Here is a 26,087-nt window from a genome sequence, read left to right as displayed (position 1 = left end):
ACTTCTCTGAAGTGCCTGTATGCTAATGCATATAGCATGGGGAATAAACAGGAGGAGTCTATGTGCAGTCACAGGTCCATGATTTTATTGCAATCACAGAGATATGTGGGACAGCTTCATGTACTGTCCAGTACATGGGAGGCTATGTATTTTTAGGAAAGACAGACCTGCAAGATGAGGCAGTGGAGTTGTTCATTGTGAGACAGCAACTAAAATGTAACAAGCTCTGCCTAGGGATGAATGAGAATGAATAGCCTAATTGGTGACATCATTGTGGGTGTTTATAAAACAGACCTTCTTATCTAGAGGAAAAAGTTGATGAGGCCTTCTACAAACAGTTGGAAATAGCCTTGTAATCACAGGCATTGGTTCTCATGGGGGAGTTCAGTCATCCTGATACTTGCTGCAAAAGCAACACCACCAGGCACACATAGTCCATGGGATTTCTGCACTTCACAAAACATAATTTTCTGATGCAAGTAGTGGAGGAACAAATGAGGAGTGGTGTTCTGCTGGACCTTGTTCTTACTACCAAGGAAGGACTGGCCTGGGGATGTGAAGGTTGGGAGCAACCTTGTATGTAGGAACCATGAGATACTGGAATTTAGGATCTTCCTTAACTTCTTCCTGGGAGAAACAGGGCAACAAGTAGAATTGCCATCCTGGACTTCAGAAGAGAAAATTTTTACCTTTTCAAGGATCTGCTCGGAGGTGTCCAGTGAGTTAGAGCACTGTTAGGTTGAGGAGGTCCAAAGAGAGTTGGTTGACATTCAAACACCACTTCCTTTAATCTATAGAATGATGCATCTCTAGAAGTAAGAAATCAGGTGAAGATGGAGGAAACCTGTATAGATAAGGTGCTCATGGAAAAACTCAAATGGAAAAAGAAAGATTACAGAATGTGGTAAAAAGAATTTGGATATTTGGAAAGGATATAGGAACAATGTCAGTGCATGCAGGGATGCAACAAGGAAGACTAAGGCCCACGTGGAATTAAATCTAGCATTGAGAGGTCAAGGACAACAGAAAAGACTTAAGATGTCAGTACCAGTAGGACAACTAGGAGAAATGTAGGCTCACTGCTGACTGAGGTGAATACCCTGATAATGGAAGACACTAAGAAGACAGAATTACTGAATACCTTCTTTACTTCAGTCTTTACTGCTAAGACTGTCCCTAAGGAATCCCAAACCCTTGAGGTAAAAGAAAGTCTGGAGAAAGGAAGACTACACCTTGGTGAAGGAGAATCTGTTCAGAGACTGTCTAAGCAAACTATATGCACACACAAATCCATGGTTCCTCACAGAACGCACCAAGACTGCCCGGGAGCTGGCAGAAATGGTTTCTGAACCAATATATCATTTCTGAAAGGTCATGGAAAATAGGAGAGGTGCCTGAAGACTGAAGGAAAGCAAATGTCACTCCAGTTTTCAAACAGCATAAGAAGGAGAATCCAGGAAATTGCAGGCCAGTCAGCTTCACCTCTGTCCATGGGAAGGCAGTAGAACAGCTTGTTCTAAATGTCACCTTCAACCAAGTGGAAGAAAATAAGGATATCAAGAGTAGTTAATATGGATGCACTAAGGTTAAAAAATCATGTTTTACCAATCAGGTGGCCTTTTAGGATGTCATTACTCATTGAGTGGATGTGGGAAGAACAAAGGTTGTTGTGTACCTTGACTTTAGCAAGACATTTGACACCGTCTCCCATAACATCCTTGTAGGTAAGCTTAGGAGGTGTGGGCTGGATGAGTGAACAGCGAGGTGGATTGAGAACTGTCTGGCCAGAAGAGCTCAGATTGTTGTGATCAGTTAGACAGAGTCTAGCTAGGGACCTGCTGCTTACCAGTGTTCCCCAAGGGTCAGAAGTAACTCTGATCTTGTTTAACATATTCATCAGTTAACTCTGTGAAGGGATAGAGAGCACTCTCAGCAAGTTTGCTGTTGATACAAAGATTAGAGGAGTGTCTGCCACACCAGAAAGCTGGGTTGACATTCAACAAGATCTGGACAGAGGCTGGGCAGACAAGAACACGAGATTCAACAAGGGCAGCTGTAGAGTTCCATGCCCAGGGAGAAGTAACTGCATGCTTCAGTACAGGTTAGGGGCTGACCTGCTTGAGAGGAGTTCTGCTGAAAAGGACTTGAGGACTTGAGTGTCCTGGTGAACAACAGCTTGACTGTGAGCCAGCAGCATGCTTTTATGACCAAGAATGCCAGCACTGTTCTGGGGTGCATTAAAGAGGGTATGGCCAGCAGGTAGAGGCTGGCCTTGACTGTTACGGTGAGGCCACATCTGGAATGTGAACTGTGTCCAGTTCTGGGCTCCTCAGTTCAAAAAAGACAGAGTTCTCCCAGAGAGACTCCAGTGAAAGGTGACAAAGATTTTGAGGGTCCTGGAGTGTCTCCCTTATGAGGAAAGGCTGAGAGACCTGGGACTGTTTAGACTGGAGAAGTCTGAGAGGAGATCTCATCAATGCTTAAGAATATCTAAAGAGAAGTGTCAAGTGGACAGAGTCAGGCTCTTTTAGTGGTGTTCAGTGACAGGACAAAGAGCAATGGGCAGAAATGGGATCATGGGAAGTTTCGTATTATTGCAGTGAAGAACTTATTCAGTGTCAGAACTGGAACATGCTGCCCAGAGATGTTATAGAGTCACCTCTGGATATATCTAAAACCAGGATGCTTCAGCAGGGCATTGGACTTGATGACGTTCAGGAGTCCCTTACAACACCTGTGATTCTGTGATTCCGTGCAAGAAGTAACAGAAACCACAAAGACTATATAGTAACAGTTTGGGAGACACTATGGGATGCCTTCCTACTAAGTTAACAGAACCATGTCTCTAATTACCTCTGCTATGTACCACTTATTGTACCTAACAGTTCTGCGTTGTGTTATTTTCACATTTTTATTCCGTTATTATTTCCTCATGTGTCTTTTACCCATTGTTGCAAGGGAAATATATCAGTTTTGTTTCTATAATTCTCAATCATAAAGCCATATTAATAAATGTTTTACATTTGGAATGACAGTTGAGAAGTGGACATATGTGTGTTTGTCCTCTGAGTGTAGCAGCATCTGGTGACCTAGGGGACCCAAAAAGCAGTGGGAAACAAATATCCTTCTCCAGACCTAATGGGGACCTTTGAGGTCCCAAGCACCCTCATTCCTATACAACCATGACAAGATAAGAACAAACCATAAGCCCATGAAGTGAACAAATATTTTTTTAGTGATTAGTAAAATTAACAGTCATCTTGATATATATAGCAAATGACAAGTCAGTGGAGATTTGCACATTGACCTTAAATGGGTTAATCTTTAAATTCACTCGGGGCTGGATTTAAATGGCCACATCAGAAAAATACAGCTTAAAAATGAAGTGCTTGTGATAGGAAACACCATTGTGACAGGCAGATGGAGCTGATCACAGAACAGTAGTTTAATGAGGTGATACCACATGATCACCATGTACCTCACCATCATGTCAAACATTTGACCCAAATATTTTGCCACGACTGTGTTTATAGAACAGTTTGGTTACAGTCAGTGACAGATCTGAGTCCAGTATAAATGATTACTTGATGTTACTTAACAATGGGTTAGCAATGAACACAGTGCAGACCAGCTGTATCTCCAGCACGTTGTCCTCCACATCTAGATATCTCACACTTCTTAAAACAACCCAAGCGTGTAGCATGCACTGTTAACTTTTTCTGGAAGCAGAAATTTTGAGATGAATGAGGATTTAGCACCACAGAACTAAGTTTATCTTCCTGGATTGGGAAACACTTTGACAGTTTCTGATTTTGCAATCTCTGCAATAAAACCAGGATATGTTTCCATGCGCAGCAGCTGCAGAGATAAAGTTTAGGGGGCTAAGCCACTATTTTCAATTTAGCAATTATATTCTGTACAAACTCAGAGAAACATTTTTACCTGTGGTTTACTTTCCCACCTGAAGGGCAGAGGCATACTGATCTGTTTATTGAAAGTATTAAGCACATCATCTTTTTTGAAGAGGGATAATGAAAGTGCAAAATTTTTATTCTGATTAGGTCTGGCATTTTTCAAAAGATGAGGAATAAAAAGTGCAAGAGGGAAAGACCCCATGGAAAAGGAATGGGGAACACCCATGCTGAGCTGTGTGCTGAAGACTGCTCTGCCTTGGCTGGCGCTGATGAGCTAGGCAGCCTACACTGAAGTGAGCTGCTTTGCAGTCCCCAGTAGGCATTTCAAGGAGAAGGTGGCTAGGTTTTGGCTGGGACTTCAAGACCTTCCCAAGTTTTTAAGAACACATTTTCTTTCTGAAAGAAAGGCCTTTTTCGAACTCAAAACATCTTATGAGATGCACTTGGCATGTCTTTCTTGAGCACAGCCAGATATCAAGGATCTGCAATGATTATCCAGAACAAAAGAGCCCCAAATGACGTGGGTGTCACACCAGATGGTTCTGCAGCAGCACTGGTCTGTGGGCAGCTGTATAATTGGGTGAGGGGCAGCAAGCACTGTAGGAGTGATACTGACCCCAACTTGCTCCCAGAAACTCTCAGCTGGAGTAAGGGCAGCTTTTCTTATCCTCCTTGCTAAATAAATACAGAGAAAATAACAGAAAAATCAAAGTCTCCTGCTATCTTTTTTTTTTTTTTTTTTTAATCTGCATAAATCCACTTACAGAAACAGAAATTTACTTCAAAGGAAGTTCGCTTACATGTTAAAAAACAAAAACAACTTGTAAACCTGCATGACCAAGCACCATCTGGCAACTCTTGTCATAACAGAACTATTGTTTGTTTAGGTAGATTTCTTTGAGAGTTTTAATTACTCGCTAGGGAGCAGCACCCTGCAAAGAAATCCCCTGACCTCAACCCCTGCAGATGTGAGCTTCTTTTTGGCTGCATTGAGAAAAATGTCTATTACAGAAGAGGCAGATACGTTCTCAGTGTTTTAAAATAGTTATTAATCTAGCAAAAAAACTTTTCACATCGTTTCTTAACTTCAAGGTTTATACTTGGCCGAAAAGGAAATATAATCTTTTTATTTTTCAATTCCTTCATTTTTAAGCTTGGCCAGGAGAGTGGCTCATATATGCCCCCAACACATGAAGGAACTGGTACACAGTAGGATTTACATCTGAGTCTTTCACTATGAAACCTAATGCTGTGGATCAATTTTTATCTTGTTTAATCCACAAAGGCAGAAAGACTGTAAATATAGGTAATGTACACTATATCAGAAATAAAGTGAGTCATTATCTGCAGAAGACAAATTTTGTGGTACAATTCCATTGGTATAATTGGTACAAGTAACAGTACTCCAGCTGTATTGCTTCAAGTTGTTGTAGGTGAACAAAACCTATGGGAAAACATGCTGCTCCTTACTGGATTTTAATATTATAACTACAGAGACAATTAAATAATGATTTTAATATTTAATCTCCCATTTACTGCCTCAGGGTTGAATTTAAGGTTCTATGAAAATTTGGGCATGAATGAATACTGAACACACTAAATACTGGTCAAGCCCATAAGAAGGCCTAGTTGCATGTGCTAGATTGATTCTCTGTTTTTCCTGTGTCTCCTGCAGGTCTCTAAGTTCAAACAAACAGAAGCAGTGTTTAGCCTTGCAATGTGTTCACAGCATCTCACCCAACAGATTGTTGTACTCCTTCACCTCTCTTACTAAAAATGAAGAACAGAGAGCCTCTTTTGTCAGCTGGAAGCAACCAGGCACACATCTTCAGTGCCTACATCTACCTTGTTCTCAAGGACACTGCCATCCTGGCCTGGCCTAGGCCAGTACAGGTCCCAAAACCTGCTAAGATTTCTAATAAACTCCATTATCAGAGGGTATTTTTAAACCATGTTAGGACATTACTAGTGCTTTTGTTGATTTAGAGAATCCAGACATCAAAGAGTCTTAGTAGGACATTTAATCCATGTCTTGGGCAACACATCACTGTCATTGACGGCATCCTTAAATGACCTGGAACATATTAGCATTCTGAGATAATGCTCCTCCCTGGATCAGTGCCTAAGCATAAAGCAATCTGCAGTGAGGATTTATGACTTCCTTTTCATCCATTCTGCATCTCCTGTGTTAACTCTGTGTACACCACAGCCCTGTCCACCAGTTAACTTCTAGCCATGGTCATATAATTCAGTGTGATCAGAAGGAACATCAGATTGCAGCCAGCTGTAATTTTTAGTAGTAATAACAAACAGGCAGTAATTGTTCGCAGCATAATATAAATAAAGGTAGTGGTAACGGTGGTTAAGTGTATCATACATTTTTAAATAAGAAGCATAGAATTAATATGAGCAGATTTTTGCTGAACTGCAATACACTTTTTATGCTTTGTTTGGAAGAAAACAGGAGTATGAAGAAAAAGATGCAAAAAATCTGCTTGTGCTGAACTCAAGTGTCACAGCAAATCATGATATTTCAAAGATGTCATTATACCTAAAAGGAAGATCTATTTTGGCTGTGTTGTTTGAGACTGATAGACTGGATACATGACATTCAAGTCAGAGAAAGGAAAAGAAGAATTAAAACCCAATTTTGGGCCACAATAGGCAGAAGCAACTCCTCATAACTAAGTTATGATATTTATTCAGTTCGTAACTGTACTGAGGATTTTTTGCATAGTTCTTATACATGTAAAAGTGCTTCAACACTTGAGCAAAACCTCAAGGTCTAACCACTGATTTTTCTCAGAGAGGTGTTGGGCAACTTGGGCAGTTTCTTCAGTTTTCCTTGATATTGCAGGACTTTTTTGACTTTAGAAGTAACAAAATATTATCTAGGTTCATTTCTGTCTCTGGCTGTCGCCCCATAGAGTCCATGTTTGAGATAGGAGAAGGTGCCTGCTCGTGCTCCTTCAATCTTCCCTGCTTATCACATCTTCACAAGAACCACATTAATCTCAAAACTGGCATTCTTCAAAACTTGTTTTACCAGCTGCTTCTAACTGCTTGTTTACTCACAGCTAGTGACACAGTAGCCCATTTCGAGCCCTATCTGTGCCCTCCCACTGCATATGCAGGCTGTCAGCTGGTTACACTGAAGGAATGTCTGTTGTATGCAGCAAATCCTTTTAAAAAGAGGCCCTCAAGTTTCACATGTTCAGAGCTACTGAACTTATTTTTCACTTTTTTTTCTAAACAGTCAGTTATTAAAAATATTTAGTAGGTTCACTGTCTTCATAACTGCTCTTTGATACCATTTAAATATCTCAAAACCCACAAAATATTTAAAATATCATTTTTTCTTAATTGAAATGGTCTGTGATTTAAAAATCAGAACTGTAGTGCTAGAGACTCCTACCAGAACAGCTTCATTCAGAAAATTAAAATATTGGCCTAATGTTTTCGTCATGTAAAAACTTATGACTACAAGAGATTTCTCATAGTTTATGCACATAAATTATTTCTGAGATGATAACTGAAAATTTCAACTTACTGTGTAAGCACATTACCAAGAAATAGAAAGTTATACTGGATAATTTATAAATATGTTGCTGTCTCTTGTACATCCAATGGGTAAGATATCAACAAAGCAAAGACAGAAATTTAATGTTCTGCGTAAAAGAATACTCATCTTGCAATGATTCTGCCTTCAGAAAAAACGGGAAAGCGTACCATCCTAAAGATTGTTCTGCCTATACTTTCTGAAACAAAGTCATAACCAAAGTAATGTTTTGTTCACTGGAAATTCCTTTGTATGGTATGTTAATTCAGCTTTTTGCTGTCCCAGCCTACTAAGAGTGTGAGAGCCTGTCTCCTGTTTAGATAAGCAGTCCCATCTGCAGTGGGTCTCGTCTAATTGCAGATCCAGATCAAAACACTCCCTACAAATTTGAAAGACTTCACTGTTTCCCCTTAGTTTGATTGTGACAAGTTTAAGTTGTTCTTTCTCACTCTGAGGGTTCAAAACCAGTGGTAATGTAGAATACTAAAGCATCATTAACTTGATGCTTTATTTTTTTTATTTTTATTAGACTGTGAAGCTTCAAACTGAAAATTTTATGAAGTGTTGGAGCCGTGTGCTGAGCTATGTGCAATGTACTGAATATACCATCCCCGGGATGCTTACTGAACTGCTCATAATTTTGAAGATTCCTCCACGGAGTCATATTTTTCTTCTTCCTAAAGTGGCTACAGCATGCAAGGCAAATCCCTGCCAAGTATTTTCTTCTTTGCCCAATTATGTATGAAATGTTATGTATATCTCGTAAAAATGATTCTTTTTACAGATAAATTCTACCAGACATTTGTGAGCACTCATTCTCTGAGTTTTGGTCATCTAAATGCCCTGAACAGCCAGGGAGGCAGAGTGGGTGCAGTTTCTTCCTTTACCAGTAAAAAGCTGAGTGCAGAACAGTGCTGTTTTTGTTTTTTTTTTTTCTTTTTTCTTTGTGTGTGTGTGTGTGTGTGTGGTACATACATTGGGAATATGCATAGTGTGATTAACCAAGGAAGCTGAATTTTTTTGCAAATTTAGCATCTATTTCTTGCTAGTATTCTTCCAAGGCTCTGGGCATTCCGTGAACTTCAGGAGAAATGCACTTCCTCCTAACAGCACTAACCTACCTGATAGTTGTCATCCTATTTGACAGGTAGGGAACTGAGGCATGCAGAAGCACCACAGGTCAGTTGCTGTGAAATGAAGGATCCTGGCTGCATTCCAATTTGGTGCTGCACCTTTCCAGCTACCCATGCTGGAATGGTGCTGCCTTTCCAGCAGCCTTTCTACCTATAGTCATGTTCATTGCATTGTCTAAACTAAGGTACTTTTATATGAGTGAACCCAAGGACTTGGATAAAGCCAGGCAAGCTGCTGCCCCAGGCTTACACATTGAACCCTTCCTCACAGCTGGTGTTATGGTAATTTTAACTGTCCAATTCTCCCTTCTATTTGTACAGACAAAAAACTGTAGCATCCTGCCCAAGGTTTCAGTCTGTGGGATTCTGCTGTTTGTGGCATGATTCATTTACTGTTCTTGGGTCTGAGAGTTTGAAGTTGCTGGGCTGAGACATCCTTACCTGTATTGGTGAATGGATTGAACTCAGCCTGTGGGAATGAGGAAAGCAGCAGGTATCCCTGGACTGATTTTCACTTTGCACAGAGTGTGATGAAGAGGTTTTCCACAGGACAATTCCTTAATGTGGTGCTGAGTCTATACTGGTATGAGAGCCAGCATGCAGTTCTGCCCCTCTCCCATAGGGACATTAGGGAGGTGGTGGAGTCACTGTTCCTGGAGGTGTTCAAGAAATGTTTAGATGTACTAAGAGACATGGCTTAGTGGGAAATATTGGTGATAAGTGGACGGTTGGACTGGATGATCTTGGTGATTCTATGTTACTGTGAAAGGCAGTGCTGCCATCTGGGTCCTGGCTCTGCCCTCAGGCACTAAGCATTCCGGGGTATCACCACACCACTGTAACCCACCACTGGCTTCTAAGAGCTCCTAATACAAGGTGGTCACAGATTGCCCTGAAGCGTAATCTGCTCAGGCCACAGGATCAATAGTGAATGTTTTAGAAGAGTGACCAGCAGTTTTTCCTGTATATTGAATTAACAGGTCTTTAAAATCTGATCTCTGACAGCATTTTGGGTCATTATGGAAAATAAAAATCCTAATCTTTGATAAAATTACAATAATGTATTTTCTCAAGACTAAAACGTATCAGAACTTAATTGAGTGGTAATTTTTTTCTGTTCAAAGTGCTTTTAAGCCATTCCTCAAGAATATTTTGTAATATTTCTATTTTAATATTTCTTTCTCTCAAAGTATGTACACTGATTTATGGCAGCAAAGTCACTGAGCTGGTCAAGCTGAGAATACAAAATACAACTCACTTGAAATGTTCTGACAGTAAAGATGTTTGTTCTGACATGTGCCCTGTACATATTCTAGAATGACTTACACAAGGATTTGCCATAACTAATGCTTGAATTTGCATGAAATCTAACTATTGTTCTTGCATTTTTGCACAGTACTCCTAGGCAGATAAACCAAGCATTGATAACTGGGATGACGGTCATAGACAAATTTACTGTTCTGATATTTGTGACATGTGAATCTGAGCATTTCTCTACTTATTCAACTGCATTGTTCTGTTTTAAATTAATTTAAGATTTGTTTAAACTATATCCCCTATCTCAACAGACATTGCCCTTCTTCCTAAATGTATATTTTGTTCAGATTATATACATAGGATATGACAAGCAACCTTAAGCAGGGTTATCTTGTGGCATGTTTGTACACAGGTTCACAAAATAGACCTAAGGAAGTTTGCTTCTGTTAAGAAATTAGGAATAATAATGTCACATAGGGTAGAGGATGATAGATTCTTGATTTTTTAAGTAAAGGAAAGGAAATCTGTACTGTTGTATAAATGTAGCACAGCATATGGAAAGTATTACACCAAAGAGACCAAAATTTGGAAACTAAATTCAATCAGTGATTTTGCTTGTTATCTGGAGGATCAGCTGCAACCATTAATCTATAAACTTCTCAACATCATCCAGAACTTCACCCATAGTAAACTATGGGTGCTGAAAAAATTCCGTGCAAGTATGTTACTATAGATTTATTTCTATTTTTTTTGCCACATTAATCTGCTATAACTGAAACTGAATTGTCACAGCACAGCAAATGTAGCAGTTTTTTTTTAATATTTCAGTTATATTGGAACACTACTAAGAAAAGTTACTTAAGCGTTTAATTACACATAATTGTCAGAAGAAACTCTTATCAGTATTGAACATAAATAAGAAGAGCAGAGGGAGAGAAAGCTAGAAAGGACAGAAACGGGTCTGCTTGGATGCATTCAGTTTCCCATGCTTTCATATCCTTGAAATTTTGATGGTGTCTAGGAATTTAGACAGAGATATCCCTGCCTATAGAGGAAGATATCCCTGTCTATAGCTGGAATTGGAACTAGATGATCTTAAATATCCCTTCCAGCCCAAACCATCCTATGACTCTATGATTCTACGAATCTATTAAATAATATAATGTATTATGCTATATAAATTGATAGAAAATAATCATGGAGAAAGCAATAACTGTTTGTTTGTTTGTTTGTTTGTTTGTTTCCAAAATGTATCCATTGCTGCTAAGTGCTCAGGACAATCACAAATAAAATGAACATGATCAACTCACGTGGCCGTCAACCTCTTGAGCCCAGACTAATATTTAAAATGTTTAGTTCAAATGTTTCTCAAGCACTGCCTGATCAGAGTCCTCAGTAACTATTTTTCAAGAGAAAATGTCTTTTAATGTTGGAAAAGAGAGGCTAAGGGCTGGGTCACACACAAAAAAGGACTGTTTCCAGAGGAACTGGGCAAGAGTCAGGTCTGCTTGAAAAACACTTCCTTCAAAACTGTTGTAGGGGTAAGGAGTTTGAGATCCAGCTAATAAATATGTGTCTTCCAAAATTGTTTCCCTTTCTTCTTCTCTTTCTCTTTATACTATTTCCTTATACGTCTGTACCTAAGAGATTGGCTTTGTCTACTTGACGGAATTTGAGTTGTCTGTCTTCATGCATGTGTCAACTTTCATGCATAAAAATGAAAATTACATCTATAAGCTGGACTTGGGAAGGAATGGTCTAATCTGTTTTGAAATGAAATATATAAGTGTGATATTTGAGGGCAACTGGGAAAATAAACAAAGGAATTTTCCATACCTCTTTGCAAAGGTTTCTCTGTGTCAAGGTTGTCTGCCTTGCAGCTTTACAAAATATGTGCATTGTCAAGCACAAGGATGGGAGTTGGGGATTACAGACTGAATATTTCTGAGAAGCAGCAGCCAAGAAAAGGAAAAGGAAAGATTTTTGCTTATATAATTTTTCTACAGAAGCCTGATATTGCAGCAAATAGAAGACTTGGTTCTCCTTCCATCTCCATAGCACTTTTGTAAATTAGCCAAATCACTGTTCTTAAGAGTGAATATTAATTAAGAAAGCCATCCTGATACTCTACTTTGTATACTGCTTTATGTCTCCTGGAATTTCTTCAATGATCCACATTATTCTGACATTTGTTTGCACAGTTGTTCAACCAAAACAATAAACAAAACAAACAAAAAAAACAGGCCCATAAGACTTGCAGTTAAAGATTATGGTTTCAAAAAACCTAAAGTGGCAATGCAATTGTTGCAAAATCAAAGTTGTGTTTCTTTAGTTTCTGCAAGAATCTAGGCATTACAGCATTTTGCAAGATTTCTTCAGCTCTTGCCAGTGCTAATTCATCTAGGTCCTATCAACTGTAACTTTGGTTACTCACTTATACTGAAGCAGGAGTGGGCGACAAGTACCCAGAAAACTCTGACACATTAAGCTATGAATACAAGTAGTTTAATAAGAGGACAGTTTCCCAGCCCTTGCAGAGTGGACAGATTGGAAAGTAATTAATAAGACCTTGCTGTGTTCTTAGTATTAATTCCTTCTGCCCTTTTCAGAAAACATACATTTCGTTTCCTATTTCAACAGATAACTTGATCTTTTCTTCTTGTTTCTGGGTCAGAGGCACTCTTAATAGCAGGAAAGGTACTCATCCAAAGTCTTTTCTGTCGACCTCCCTGAACTGTTAACAATTATCATGGTTGCAGGGGGGCACCTCCCACAGATGAGATTTGCAGCTGTAAACCTTATCTAAACTTAGATGCAAGGGCCAGTGCTCCTCAAACAATATCCTGTTATTTAGAATACCGCGAAACAGAAGACAAAGATTGCAATTTTTCTCATCTCAAACTGGAGGACTTGTCTCTCGCCTCTTTGTCCCATCTCCCATTTGGACTATTGAGAAAGTACTAACAGTGGACAGGCAGAATCTCAGCCTCCCTCTTAATCCCCTTTTCTTAGGAAATAGTTATCTGTTCCATCAATAGTCAGAGCTTGTAGAGTGCATATAACCACTCTTCATGTGCAGCTGCTTGGTGTGTGTGAGAAAGATATGCCAAAATTTCACCTAGAATCTAGTTTGAGCAGTTTCAGGTAGCTGGATGATAACTAATTGAAGAAAACATGATGCTGAGGTTCAGATTTTGGTGCATGACTTCTGGGGGTGAAGAAAGAGAAATAATGTAGTTTACACAAATACTTATTTACTTTAAATTTCTTTCTTTAACATATGTATTGTGTTACCCAGAAGGAAATCCCAAACCAGAAACATTCCACAGCATTTGTCTTCAAGGATATAAAGTAAAACAGTAAAACGTGTGGAAGGCCAGGTTGTTGCCCACTACAGTACTTTCATGAGCAGGGGTAAGGCTCTGCATGGCATACGAATTGGCCAGACATGGAGAAAGGATTCCATTTCCCCACCCTACACTAATTAATTACTTATTCTTTAATTATCTCCAGTCTTTTTTTTTTTTAAGCTCAAAACCTATTTACTAAATCAAGCTGACTCTCTGGAATGCTCTGTAAATTTAGATTACTACAACACATTCTAATCTCTTCTGAAGTCAGTTATCCTAGCATATAGCCATATGAGGGAAGGAAGCATTTCTCCCTAAGAACCTGGGATGAAAAATTCTCCATTCTTAGAAAACTGACTAAAGGTCGGACTGAGAATCAGACCTCAGCATGAGCTCACCAGCTCAGCCATGTCTGCACTTACCTCCTGCACACCTGTAGGTTCTGAGAATGATTCTGAACAAGGAATTACATCTGGACTCCTGAGTTTCGTGGAAAACAAAAGAAGATATGAAAGGTCTTTTTGTTTTACTTTTGTGTTATAGTTTCTTCATAACATTGGGAATTTTTTTATTTTTTTTTTCTGTTACACAAGTACATAATGGGTTTGTTGCTGGGTCCCATCCTGTTCAAAATCTTCATCAACAACCTGGATGAAGGGATAAAGACAATTGTCAGTGAGTTTGCTGATGATATAAAGCTGGGAGGAGTGACTGAGACACCAAAAGTTTGTGCTACTGTACAACATCTGGACAGATTGGGCAGTTGGGTAGGGAGGAATCTGATGAGGTTTAACAAGAACAAATGTTGAGTTTTGCACCTGAGGAGGAATAACTGCATGGATCAGTAAGTTTAAGGGATGACCTGCAGGAAAAGAGCTCTGTAGAGAATGACCTGTGAGTCCTGGTGAATAACAGGTTGGCCGTGAGCCAGCAGTGTGTGGCCAAGAAGGCCAATGGAGTGCATTAAAAAGAGTGCAACCAACAGGTCAAGGGAGATGATCCTGCCTCTCTAGGTCACATTTAGACTGCTGTGTCCAGTTATGGGCTCCCCAGTTCAAAAAGATAAGAACCTCCTAGAATGAGTTCAGTGGATGGACAAAGATGATAAAGGGCGTGGAGTATCTCCTGTATGAGGAAAGACAGAGTAACTTTGGGCTGTTCAGTCCTAGGAAAAGAATAGATAGGAAAAGATTTAATAAATATTTATAAAAATCAAAAGGGAGCTCGGAGGCAAGGCTCTTCTCAGTAGTGTGTAGCAATAGGACAAGAAGTAATAGCCTAAAACTACTAAATAGGAAGTTCCATAGTAATATGTGGAAGAACTTCTTTATGGTAAAGATGATGGAGCATTGGAACAGGTTGCCCAGAAGCTGTGGAATCTCCTTCTGTGGAGATATGCAGGACTTGTCTGGACACCCACCTGTGTGACCAATTGTAGAGTACCTGCTTTAGCCAGGCGACTGAACTCAGTGATCTCCTGAGGTCTCTTCCAACACCTGTGATTTTGCAATTGTGTGATAATTTTCACTTAATAGAACAATGCTAAATATGTTAGAGTATGTAATATATTACTAAAAATTCCTCTAGCAATCTTCAAAAAGACCCAGACAAAAGTTACTGATAGAATCTAATTTTCAAGTCTAAGTTAAAGCTACTGGCCGGAATGGAGTGATTTTGGTTTTTCTGCATAGGCATAAGATCAGCTCATTGCCATATGTAACACTTCCTGAAGTCAAAAAGAACAGTATCTTCTTTGTATTCTTCTAAATAATACAATTGTCTGTGTTGGAAGGGACCTTTCAGGATATCTTGTCCAACTCCTGCAATGAACAGAGACACCTATAGCTAGATCACTCTGAAAGTCTTCAAGGATGGGGCACCCACCACATTTCTCAGCAACCTGTTCTAGTGCCTCATCACTCTCTATGTGAAAAAAATTTCCTTATATGCAATCTGATTGGATATAATGATGGAAGGGACCTTAAAGATCATCCATTTCCAACTCTCCTGCAGAGAGCAGAGTTGTCAACCACTAGGTCTGTTTGCCGAAGGCTCCTTTCAATGTGGTCTTGAATTCCTGTAGATATCGGGCCTTCACAGCTTCTCTTGCCAATTTGCTCCAGTGCCTTAGCATGCTCTGAGTAAAGAATTTCTTCCTACAATCAAATGTAAATATCCCCTCTTTTAGTTTGAAATCATTTCCCTTTTCCTATCACAACAGATCCTGCTAGATCTTCCTATCACAAGAGATCCTGCTAGTCCCCTTTTTTTTTTTTTGTAGCCCCCTTCAGATACTGACACTATCAAGTGTCCTTGGAACCTTCTTTTCTCTGGGCTGAACAGCTCCAGCTCTCTCAGCCTGTCCTCGTAGGGATGGTGTTCCATCACCTGGATCATTTTTGTGGCCTTCCTCTGAATATGCTTTAACAGGTCGATGTATCTCCTGTACTGAGGACTTCACATCTGGATGCAGTACTCCAAGTGAGAGCATGTTCCTGGCTTATGTCCAGTTTGCCATCCACAGTACCCCAAATCCTGTTCAGCAGGGCTGTGCTCTATCCTTTTGTCCCTCAAATTGTACTGATAGTGCTGTGTCACAGCTGCAAGACCTTGCACTTGGCTTTGCTGAACCTCATGAGGCTCTACATCTCTCTGGATGGCAACATATCCCTCAGGTATGTCAACCACACCACACAGTTATACACTATCTTGTGCAATATTACAACTTTCCAAACTGGTGACTGTCCTCTCAGCCAGTATGAAAATAAAGAAAGTAAGCATAAAAATCATGGTCCCATCATACCAAGTAATGGATAGGAACATAAATGGAAATAGACTGTTACTGTCTGAGAAGAAGACAAGAAAAAAATGGGAGAGAGGTAGGATAACACAGAGAAATGAAGCAGGTTGCTCATGACATCAATTAACAAATGGAATTTTTGTCTTCAGCACCCACTGGCCAAAATGACTCTTGTAAAAATCAATTTTTGCATCTTTCTTAATTAGGCTGGATTCCTAGATCTTTTTGTACAAAACAATTTCCAGAGTGGTAACATAAATTACAATGCATCAAAAATGCTGAAAAACAGGACATAGAGGCAAAGATAGTAAAGGAATATATTTTATGAGAAATAATAATGAAAAATATTAATAAGAGACAAAATTGTGGGAGAAAGATTTGCTTTGGCACAGGAACTGTTGAATAGCAGGAGCATTTTCACTCTCAAGTCTGAATAAAGAACCAATGACTAGGAGACTTCAGGGTCACTATCGCTTAACAGCAAGGTCAATAAAATTCTTTCCAACTACTAGCCTTGAGACTTGAGGTAGGAGACACATTTGGATATTTAAAAGTGCAAAGCATTCAAGTGCTGTAAACGACTGACTTTTCTTTCTGACATTCTTCTGCAAAGTCCCTTTCAAGGTGTTCAAGGCCAGATTGGATGGGGCCCTGGGCAGCCTGGTCTAGTATTAAATGGGGAGGTTGGTGGCCCTGCATGTGGCAGAGGGGTTGGAGCTTCATGATCCTTGAGGTCCCTTCCAACCCTGGCCATTCTGTGATTCTGTGAAAAACCTTCTCAAGATCAGAATCAGGCCAGAAGACTGAGGATCACCAATGGCTGTCTTTGAAAGAACACAGGATTTGACCATCTTTTTTTTAATTATCTTTCACGGTGTCTGATTCAGTGACCTGCAAGGTCTGATTGCTTTAATTATAAGTGTGTAAAACATTTTCTGAGCAGTTGTCTCACTTGTTCATCACTCTAAGGGTGACAGAGCAATGGAACATGTTGCCCAGAGAGGTTGTGAGGTCTCCTTCTGTAGAGCAGACTCAAATGCCTACTTATGGGAACTATTGTAAGGAATCTGCTTTAGCAGGGGGATTAGACACAGTGATGTCTTGAGATCCTTTCCAACCCATGCAATTCTGTGATTCTGTGAAACTGCATGTAAGACATTAATGACATGTCTGCAGGCCTAATATTGTTGTCTTCAGAAATACTGGAACCCAGTTCATTGATGAACAAACATTCAGTACAATCAGTAGTCAAGCTTTATTAGTTTTTCTCACATTACCCTTCTTTTTTCTTTAAGATATAACAGCTTTTCTCTTTGTTCTTGACATGGAATACAACTGAAGTTGTTTGACTAATATTTTAGAAATTAGACATTGTAGATATCCTGCATAAAACTTCAACCTAATGTTATATTTTGGCAAAGGTATAAGCAACTGAAATCTAACTCCCGTAATTCAAGATGTTCTGCAGTATTAATGATGCATGATGCTACAAGCCTTGTGTATGTTAACTGAGACAACGTATCTGAGAAATTACATTCTGAAGTAATTGTATTCTGTGTAATGTTTATTCTCATTTTGTATCATTGCTGGCTTGTTTGATGTTCAAATTTAATTCATCCTGTGTTCACTTTCTTTCATTAGTGGGCAAATTACTGCTAGAATTACCTGATAGCTGATTAAATGAAGATATACATTGTAAGCCTGTGTTGTCGCTATATACTCAGGTTTTAGAGCTGTAGATTACAAAGAATCAAAGAATTATAGAATCATAGAATGGCTTGGGTTAGGAGGGACTTCAAGGATCATCAAGCTCCATCAGCCACAGGCAGGACTGCCAACCTCCATATCTCATACTAGATCAAGTTACGTTCTTCTCCCATATGGCACACCTGAGCCAACTTGTACTGTCAGAATAAGCAATCTGTTGAGTGCTTTTGCCAGTTTTGTCGTGTCTGGTCTCTAATTCATATAATAATATTGCTGCTAAGGGCTGTCTTCCGTACTTATTAAATGAATCTATAAAGCAATGTTTGTTTGTTACATTTGATTGTTCTGGGAGAATATAACAAGGTCGGGTTAGTTTACCATACAAGGTATGATAGGTTATGCGTAATTTTGTCAAATACTCCAACTGACATGCAAATGTATTACTGTATTTGTATCAAATCACCCAGAAATACTGCAGTACTCTTCTACAGTTTATATTCAAATCCAGCGCTCACCAGGATCATGGACAAAAAAATCTGAAAATATTTCAGAACTTTGTGAATGTTTGTAAGATGACATATGATTACCTTTCAAGAAAATTTTGCATGGACCTTCTTAGCCTCATTGTCTCCTGGGTTTTGCATCTGCAACACCAGTTGAGGGAAAGGGAAACTAGATTTTTCCTGTGCACTGGAGACTACTCTGTCCTTCCTTTAACTGCATCTGAGAAGAAAAGGCCAGAGGGGTGTTGTGCTACAGCCTTGCAAACACTGAAGGATAAGGAGTTGTATACACTAAAAGAAGCAGAAAAGGCCTCTTATTTTATTTGCATTTGGGGAATTCTAGAATTAACAGATTAAAACAGAAAATGCAATATGGTACAGCAGATAGGACAGTTAAGCAGAAATACAGAGGATCCAGATTATAGCTGGGATTTAACTACTGAACTGCTTTGTGACCTTGAAAAAATGGCTAATTCTTTTTGTACTACCAGAGATAAAATCCTGACGTCAACATAAATCAACATTTCTCAGAATCAGTGCTAATGTGTGGCCTCACACAACAGGCTCTTCATCTATCCTAAGTCTCTCAATGTGATTTTAATTCTTTTGCTAATAATCCTATAACTGTGCCTGGCCATAAGCTCATCAGTCCAGCAGGGCTCCGTGATGTCCTGTGTCCTAAAACATGAAGTAATGAACATGCTTGATAACATACAACAGCTTGTGCATTCCATTAAAACCTTCATTAGATTTCACATGTGCCACTTGTTCCAAAAATATGAAGTTTTAAAAGGAGGAGGAATAGAGACACACAATCCCAAAGAGGAATCCATAGGAAATATATGATTCAGGTGAGGTAGTATACATAAATAACAAACCTCTGGTGAATTTTTGTTTGATTTCAGGTTGAATGGCTTGGATAGTTCATGTTACAATTACATTTTTAAAATTGTTTCATCAGAAATCCTTGAAGTGGGCAGTTCTATACATGCAACAAAATTTAATTAAATTTACGTTCCTTATTAGGTGGAATAACTTGACCATGAGCAGTGACATAACGTGATGACTTAGATATAGCGTTTCAATATTTTTTAAAGCATAAGAAATATGCTTTCCTTCCACCCTTCATAAAAGACAAAACATATGCCAGTAAGGTTGTACTCATGAGCAGACAGTTGTAGAGAAATACCTATTCTGTTTCTATTCATTTCAGATAAGAATATTTCAGTTAGGAATCAGGCTTCAGTTGTGTGAACCGAAGGAGAATTATTAAAAACAGGAATATTATAAAAAGATTTTTCAATTTTATACTAGCATTAAAAAAACCCAGCAACTATGGTAGCATCTTTTCAACTGACAACTGCAAAAAATGCTTGCTTCCAGAGTTTACTTAGTCTCTGAACTCAAGAGTAACAGTAGACATACTGAGCACAGTATGAAAGCAATCTTGAAATGATCTGAACTTTTCTTTTCTGAAGAAAGTCAGAGACCACAGCTGAACTGGTTACCTCTGGAAGAAAGATATCTAGGAGGAATCTGATCTTAATCTTTTTTTCTTCTTCTTCTTCTTTTTTTCTTTTTTCTTTTTTTCTTTTTCCTTCTGTGTGCTAAATTTCAGTGGAAGAACTTTCTTTTCTCTGTGTTATCATATTTTTAAACTAAGCATGTAGAGAGTAGATCATGGAAGAGTGTGAAGAAAGGTCTCAGTATTAATAAAATACATTTCCTTGGGAAACTGGAAGAGATTTTTATTACTTTTCTTTTATTTTCTTGCCTGGGTGGAACTGAAAATGGATGATACTGAACTGAATCAAATTTTAGAGAAGAACGACCAACATATTTGCTTGCTTTGTTGAAGTTATTCCAACATGGCTATGGTCTGGTGGCTTACTGAACACTGAAGAATGACCTTTTAAGTCTTTTTGTTTTACCCAAAGCCTATGTTCCAGTAACAGAACCCCCAATATTAAGCATACTATGACATCATTAAGTCATATCCCATTAGCTAAACAAATCACTCCAGTCCTTGTTTCCAGAAACAAACTAATTTATTTACAGCTTAGGGCATGAAAGAAAGTGGGACTTTCATTAAGTCCTTCCCAAGCAATGCTATTTTCCCATATTAATTATAATTAATAATTAATAATTAATTATTATTTTCCATCATAGTTTTTGGTGCATTGAATTCTACTATTCTAACTGCTATCCATAGCCCATCTGTTAGAATAACTGTCATTAAAAATAAGAGGTACTACAACAGAGCTTACACTGTGTCAGACTCCAAATGAATTTTTTTTCTTTTATTCTTTTTGTTATATGTCTTTCATCCTTCCTCATCCTTTCTTAAAACACTATACATTGGACAACAGATTCTGAAGATTGCCACCCATCTGCTTCCATCAGTAGGAAGGAAAGAAACCTAAGCAGATGTGTGAACAGTTGAATTATGAGCAGAGATTTTGATTTGGTTAAAAGGATTGGAGTTATATGTGTGTTGTTACAGCTATCATCACTCAGAGTATGTCCTTCCAAGATCTTTGTGAACCAGTTGCTGCCAGCTGACTTAATGCTAAAAAATTCAAGACATCCAGAATGAGAAAGAATCATCATGCCATTGGAGAAGGAGTGGTGTTGTAAGACTCTTCAGGTAAACACATATATTGTGAAAAGAGAGAGAAAAAAAGATAATAATAATACTAAGGCACTTGATCTACTGAGTGTGTCATAAACCATGAAATTACAACACTACAGTATTTCTAGTGATGTTCAAACTAAATGACAGAATATTTCTATTTATTTTAAGTGAGCCATTTAATTCCATAATATCCTGGTGCTTTAAGTCAGTGAAAACACTGCAAACTAAGGTTGGAGGGAGGAGAATAACAACCCAATAATCCTCTGATTTAGTGTCAGCATTACATGAAACATGGAAACATATTGTCCTAATGATTCTGGATATCCAGAAACTCTGATGGGAGTATCTCCAGATTTTCCCTCATCCAGTGACTTCAAATCACAAATCTTTATTCTGTCCTTGAAAGTTTTTAGAAAACATTGCATCTTATACTCCTGTCAATCTAAGTTAGCTATTGTGGTGTGCTACTTTGAGATTAGATTATAAATATAGGCCACTTCTCTTAAATTAGATAGGGTTGTCTTTCTTCTCCAGTGATTTCTTTGCATAATAATGCAGTTCCTTCTGGGATTCAGATCCCACCATAGGGTCACCTACGCTAGTTCCTTCCCAGGCAGAGTGAATAATCCCCTATACAACACACCCTATCTGGTATAAGTTTTCTCACTGGACATCTTGCTTTACTGTTAATTTCTGAATTCACACCTTTAATTTAATCAGTGCTAGCCTCCAGTTCCCTTATCTCATTTATTAGTGAATTATCTTCTGAGACTTCACTTCTCTTGAGAGGAAGTGCTGTTTTACTTTTCCGCTTTGCATAGACTAATTGTTCAGACTAAAGTTTATTTCCTTCCCAAAGACATCCCATTTTCTGACTCTATTTTTCTACTTTGCTACAAATGGCAGCTTGTCATCACAAAACTGTTGCCCCATAATTAGAACAAAACTGAATAGACAAGCAGGTTTCACACAAAGAAAACTAACACTTATTATCGCTGAGGCTGTTTATTGCAAGCCAATGCTTTTATGCTTTTTCTCAAATCAGAATTATAAACAAGCAAATACCATATTTTTCCTTGCTCCAAACTCAGATTTAGCTTTTCACTGGCTCTGAGTAAAAAATTTTAATCCATCTCTCTATAATTGTCATTCAAGGCTAATTGTACTCAATCAAAATCATTTTATTTCCTCCAGTACCCTATTCTAGTTGTACCTTCAATCTGTTAAACCAAATTGTTGCAGCATAAAACTTCATAGCTTTAGCAAATTAAGTGAATTACTTCTCTTTAGCTTCCCTACAACATGTGAGTAAAACAAAATAGTTTTCTTTATAATCCCATTACAACCTACTCCAAAAATATGCAGATAATCAGTTTTTCACTCCTGAACATAACTGATAAATAAACCATTTTCCATATGAAGGTCCCCTAATTATGCTATCAAATGGCTTACAAATAATTAGCCTTTTTAACAGTGCTAAGAGCAGATAGAGGTCAAGTAGTACATATCCATAGATGTACTTTGGTCAGACACTTTTGAAGTATTGAGAAAAACCCTCAGCTTTAAGTTATTTCTAGCATGTTTTCATGGGACAATTCACAGCAGGTTCTGCGTTAGGTGGCATCTTAGATCCTTTTTTCCCATCTCAATCCATCCTGCTTGGTTCAGTGTACATTGCACCTCTGATAGCCGTTTAAAATAGACAAAAGAATGGACTATTTTGAAATTATTTTTAAAGAATAATACACAGACAGAACTTACAAATCTCATTGTTAAAGTCCTTTCTTAGAACAGTACGTTCTGCAGCTATGGCATGATCCTTGCTCTATTTCTTCTACACACTTCTGGGCTTTAAGGAATGGGAAAAAAGTTTTTCATTCCATACTGTCCTTTTACCTATGCTATTACATATATCATACTCATATGCATATGCAGTGTTTAAATTCTGAGTACTGTATAAACATTGCCAAAAACATTACACACTGGTGACTCCTAAATAAAGTTATGTCACCTAAGCACTTGTCCCTTAGTTATGCTTGTCCTTCTAAATAGGTGAAAATTATAAATGTCAGATTTAGGTCTTTCTGCTTCATCTTTAATGCTCCTAAAAGTCTAAAGAAATTATGCGAACAAAGGAGATACTCACCATATTCATAACCTCTCCAGCATGGCAAGATTAGGAACAGAAGCTTTCAAGCAGCTTATCCTATGGAAGAAATCCAGTCTCAATGTCAATCTTAAATATTTCCTGTTAATTCTGAGACATTAAATGTTGATGGAGGCCAATTGATTGGATGCTTCACCACACGAACATTTCCATTGGTCAGTCAGGCATCCATTTTCAGATATTAACAGCCAAACACCAGCTTTGCAAATATCTTAAAGATTCAGGTTGGATGTTAGGAAAATCTTCACTGAGAGAGTGGTCAGGTGCTGGAACAGGCCGCCCACAGAGGTCTTGAAATCACTGTCCCTGAAGGTATTCAAGAAATATTAAATGTTGTACTGAAAGATATAGTTTAGTGTGAAATACAGGTAATAGGTGGGACTGGATGATCTTAGAAGACGTTACCAACCTTGATGATTCTATGATTCTTTGCACAAGACTGGATCTAGCACCAGCCCCTGGGAAACACCGCTAGTTACAGGTCTCCAACTGGATTCTTGACACTGATCACAAGCGTATGAGCTCTGCCAGTCAGATGGTTCTCAATTCACTCCACTGACCATTCATCTATCCCAAACTTACAAGGATGTAAGTTCATGCCTTGCTGAAGTCAAGTACCAAACATCCACTGCTCTCCCTCACATCTATCTATCAATGATGACATCACAGAAAGCTACATTATTGGTCAAGCATGATTTCACCTTGGTGAATCTATGTTGATTACCTCTGATAATCTTCTTCTCTTCCAATTGCTTGGAGATGGCACCCAGAAGAAGTTATTCCATCACTTTTCCAGACACAAAGGTGAGGCTGACCGGCCTGTAGTTTCCCGCTTCTTCCATCTTTCCCTTTTTAAAGACTGGTGTGATGTTGGCTAACAGTCAGTCTTAAGGGACCTCTGCCATTCTGCAAGACCTGTCAAAGACAAAAGAGAGTGGTTCGATAATCACTTCTGCCAGCTACCTCAGCACATGTGGGTGCATTCCGTCAGGATTTGTGTGTGCTGATTTTAGCTAAATTCTCTTTGACCTTGTCCACCTCAAACAAGGTGATATATTCCACATCTGAGACTCTCCATCTTACCTCCAAGGCCTGGAATTCCCAAGGGGCAGTCTTAGTAGCAAAGACTGAAGCATTCAGATGCCTCCTCAGTGTCCCCAGTTACCAGGGCACCTATTTCTTCAGTAATGGAACCACATTATCTCTAATCTTCCTTTTACCATTAACACACTTAAAAAAGCTTTTGTTATCCTTGACCTGCTCTGCTAGATTTAATTCTAAGAGGACCTTAGCCTTCCTTGTTGTATCCCTACAGGCCCTGACAACATTCCTATATTCTTTCCAAGTGGACAGGCCCTCTTTCCACATTCTGTGGAACTTCTTCACTTTGAGTTTATTCATGAGCTCCTTGGCCATCCATGCAGGTCTCCTGCCACCTTTCACTGAATTCATACTGTTAGAGATGCACTGATATTGAACTTGAAAGAACTGATTTTTAAGTGTTGATCAGCTCCCTTACCTTTCAACACTCTAGCCCTAGGAATACTTCCAGATAGGTCTTTGAAGAGATCAAAACCATATCTCTTGAAGTCCAGGGCAGCAATCCTACTCATTGCTTTGCTTCTTCCACACAAGTTCATGAACTTTAACATCTCATGATCACTGCATCCCAAGCTGTCTGCAACCTTCACATCCCCAACCAGCCCTTTCTTGTTAGTAAGAACAAGGTCCAGCAACACACCCCTCCTTGCTGGCTCTTCCATCGCCTGCATCAGAAAGTTATTTTCAACACTTTGCGGGAACCTCCTGGACCATGCATGCTTGACGTTGTTGCTTACCCAGCAAATATCAGGATGATTGAAGTTCCCCATAAGAAGCCCAGGATCAAGAGGCTACTTCCAGATGTTTGTAGAAGATCTCATTAACTTTCTCCTTCTGATTTGGACTGTAGTACACACTCACAACTGTGTCACAGATATTAGCCTCTCACTGCTCTCTTGCATGATGAACAACTCCACAAACTCACCTTAATGGCCTATCTTTCCTAAAAAAGACACAGCCATTCATGAATTTGTGACAGCAGTCCAGTAATATGAGTTGTCCCTTTAAGTTTCCATGATAGCAATGACATCATGGCCCTGTGACTGCATACAAATCTCTTCCTATTTCCCATGCTATGTGCATTGGTACAGAGGTGCTTTAGGCAAATAGAGTATACAGGTATCCCTAGAAGGATGCAAGATTTCCTTTGTAGCCTATCTTTTGTGAAGAGCTTTTAACCATCCATTGCAGTACTCCAGTTGTGAGAATGAGCCCACCATGTTTCAGTAATGGCAACTATGTCATAGTTTGCCTGCTGCACAATTGCTTCCAGCTCCTCCTGTTAGCTGCCTATGCCACATGCACTGGTGTAGATGCATTTCAGCTGAGCTGCTGACCTAACATCTACCCCTTATCCCTCAAATACATCTTGAGTGAGCCTCACTTTATCTCCTTCCCTCTTCATACCTAGGTTAAAGCCCTGTTCATCTGCAACCATCAGGCCAGATGTTGAGTAAACTACCCTGTGGTTGAAAAAGTTGAACTTCCTGCTGTGGCTCTCAGCCAAGTATTTATCAGATGGGCTTTCCTGGACCTCTCAGTACTCAACCCTGCCACATGAGGGTTAGAGGAGAACATCACTTGAACACCCACAATGTAACCAGCTGTAACTCCTGTAATGTATGAATGAACTGCAATGTCCCATCCGTTCATTAATACAGGTTATATATATTTTTTGTGTATGAACATAGGTTTTTATATACTCTTATGACTGCAACTTTTGTTCTAACAAACTCTTTTATGTAGGTTATAAAAACTAACAGATTCTCAGCCTTGCCACTTTGAAGACCAATTGCTTTTACTTTCTTCCTCTCCTCCATGACTATCACTTTTAGAAGCCACAACAAATATACAAGAATCGTAGAATCGTAGAATCATAGAATTCTTAGAGTTGGAAGAGACATCTGAGGGCCATCTAGTGCAACTACTCTGCAAGGAACACGGACACTACAGCTAGATCA

The 26,087-nt window shown here is 38.9% G+C and overlaps 1 long non-coding RNA gene across 1 annotated transcript; it reads right to left on the bottom strand.

Annotated features, from left to right (window-relative positions):
• Window positions 1–13,773: 13,773 nt before the first annotated feature.
• On the bottom strand, window positions 13,774–23,657 carry LOC149912993 (uncharacterized). The gene is made up of 4 exons (XR_016462219.1): window positions 23,435–23,657; window positions 23,005–23,331; window positions 18,308–18,443; window positions 13,774–13,860 (listed from the first exon to the last, which is right to left on the bottom strand). It is a non-coding gene; the product is annotated as an uncharacterized LOC149912993 (long non-coding RNA).
• Between the last annotated feature and the right edge of the window lie 2,430 nt (window positions 23,658–26,087).

Source organism: Phasianus colchicus, chromosome Z (assembly GCF_987193195.1).
Source record: "Phasianus colchicus chromosome Z, bPhaCol1.hap1.1, whole genome shotgun sequence".
Lineage (NCBI taxonomy): Eukaryota > Metazoa > Chordata > Aves > Galliformes > Phasianidae > Phasianus > Phasianus colchicus.
The sequence above is the reverse complement of the archived record's forward strand: the minus strand, read 5'-3'. Positions and strand labels throughout refer to the sequence as shown.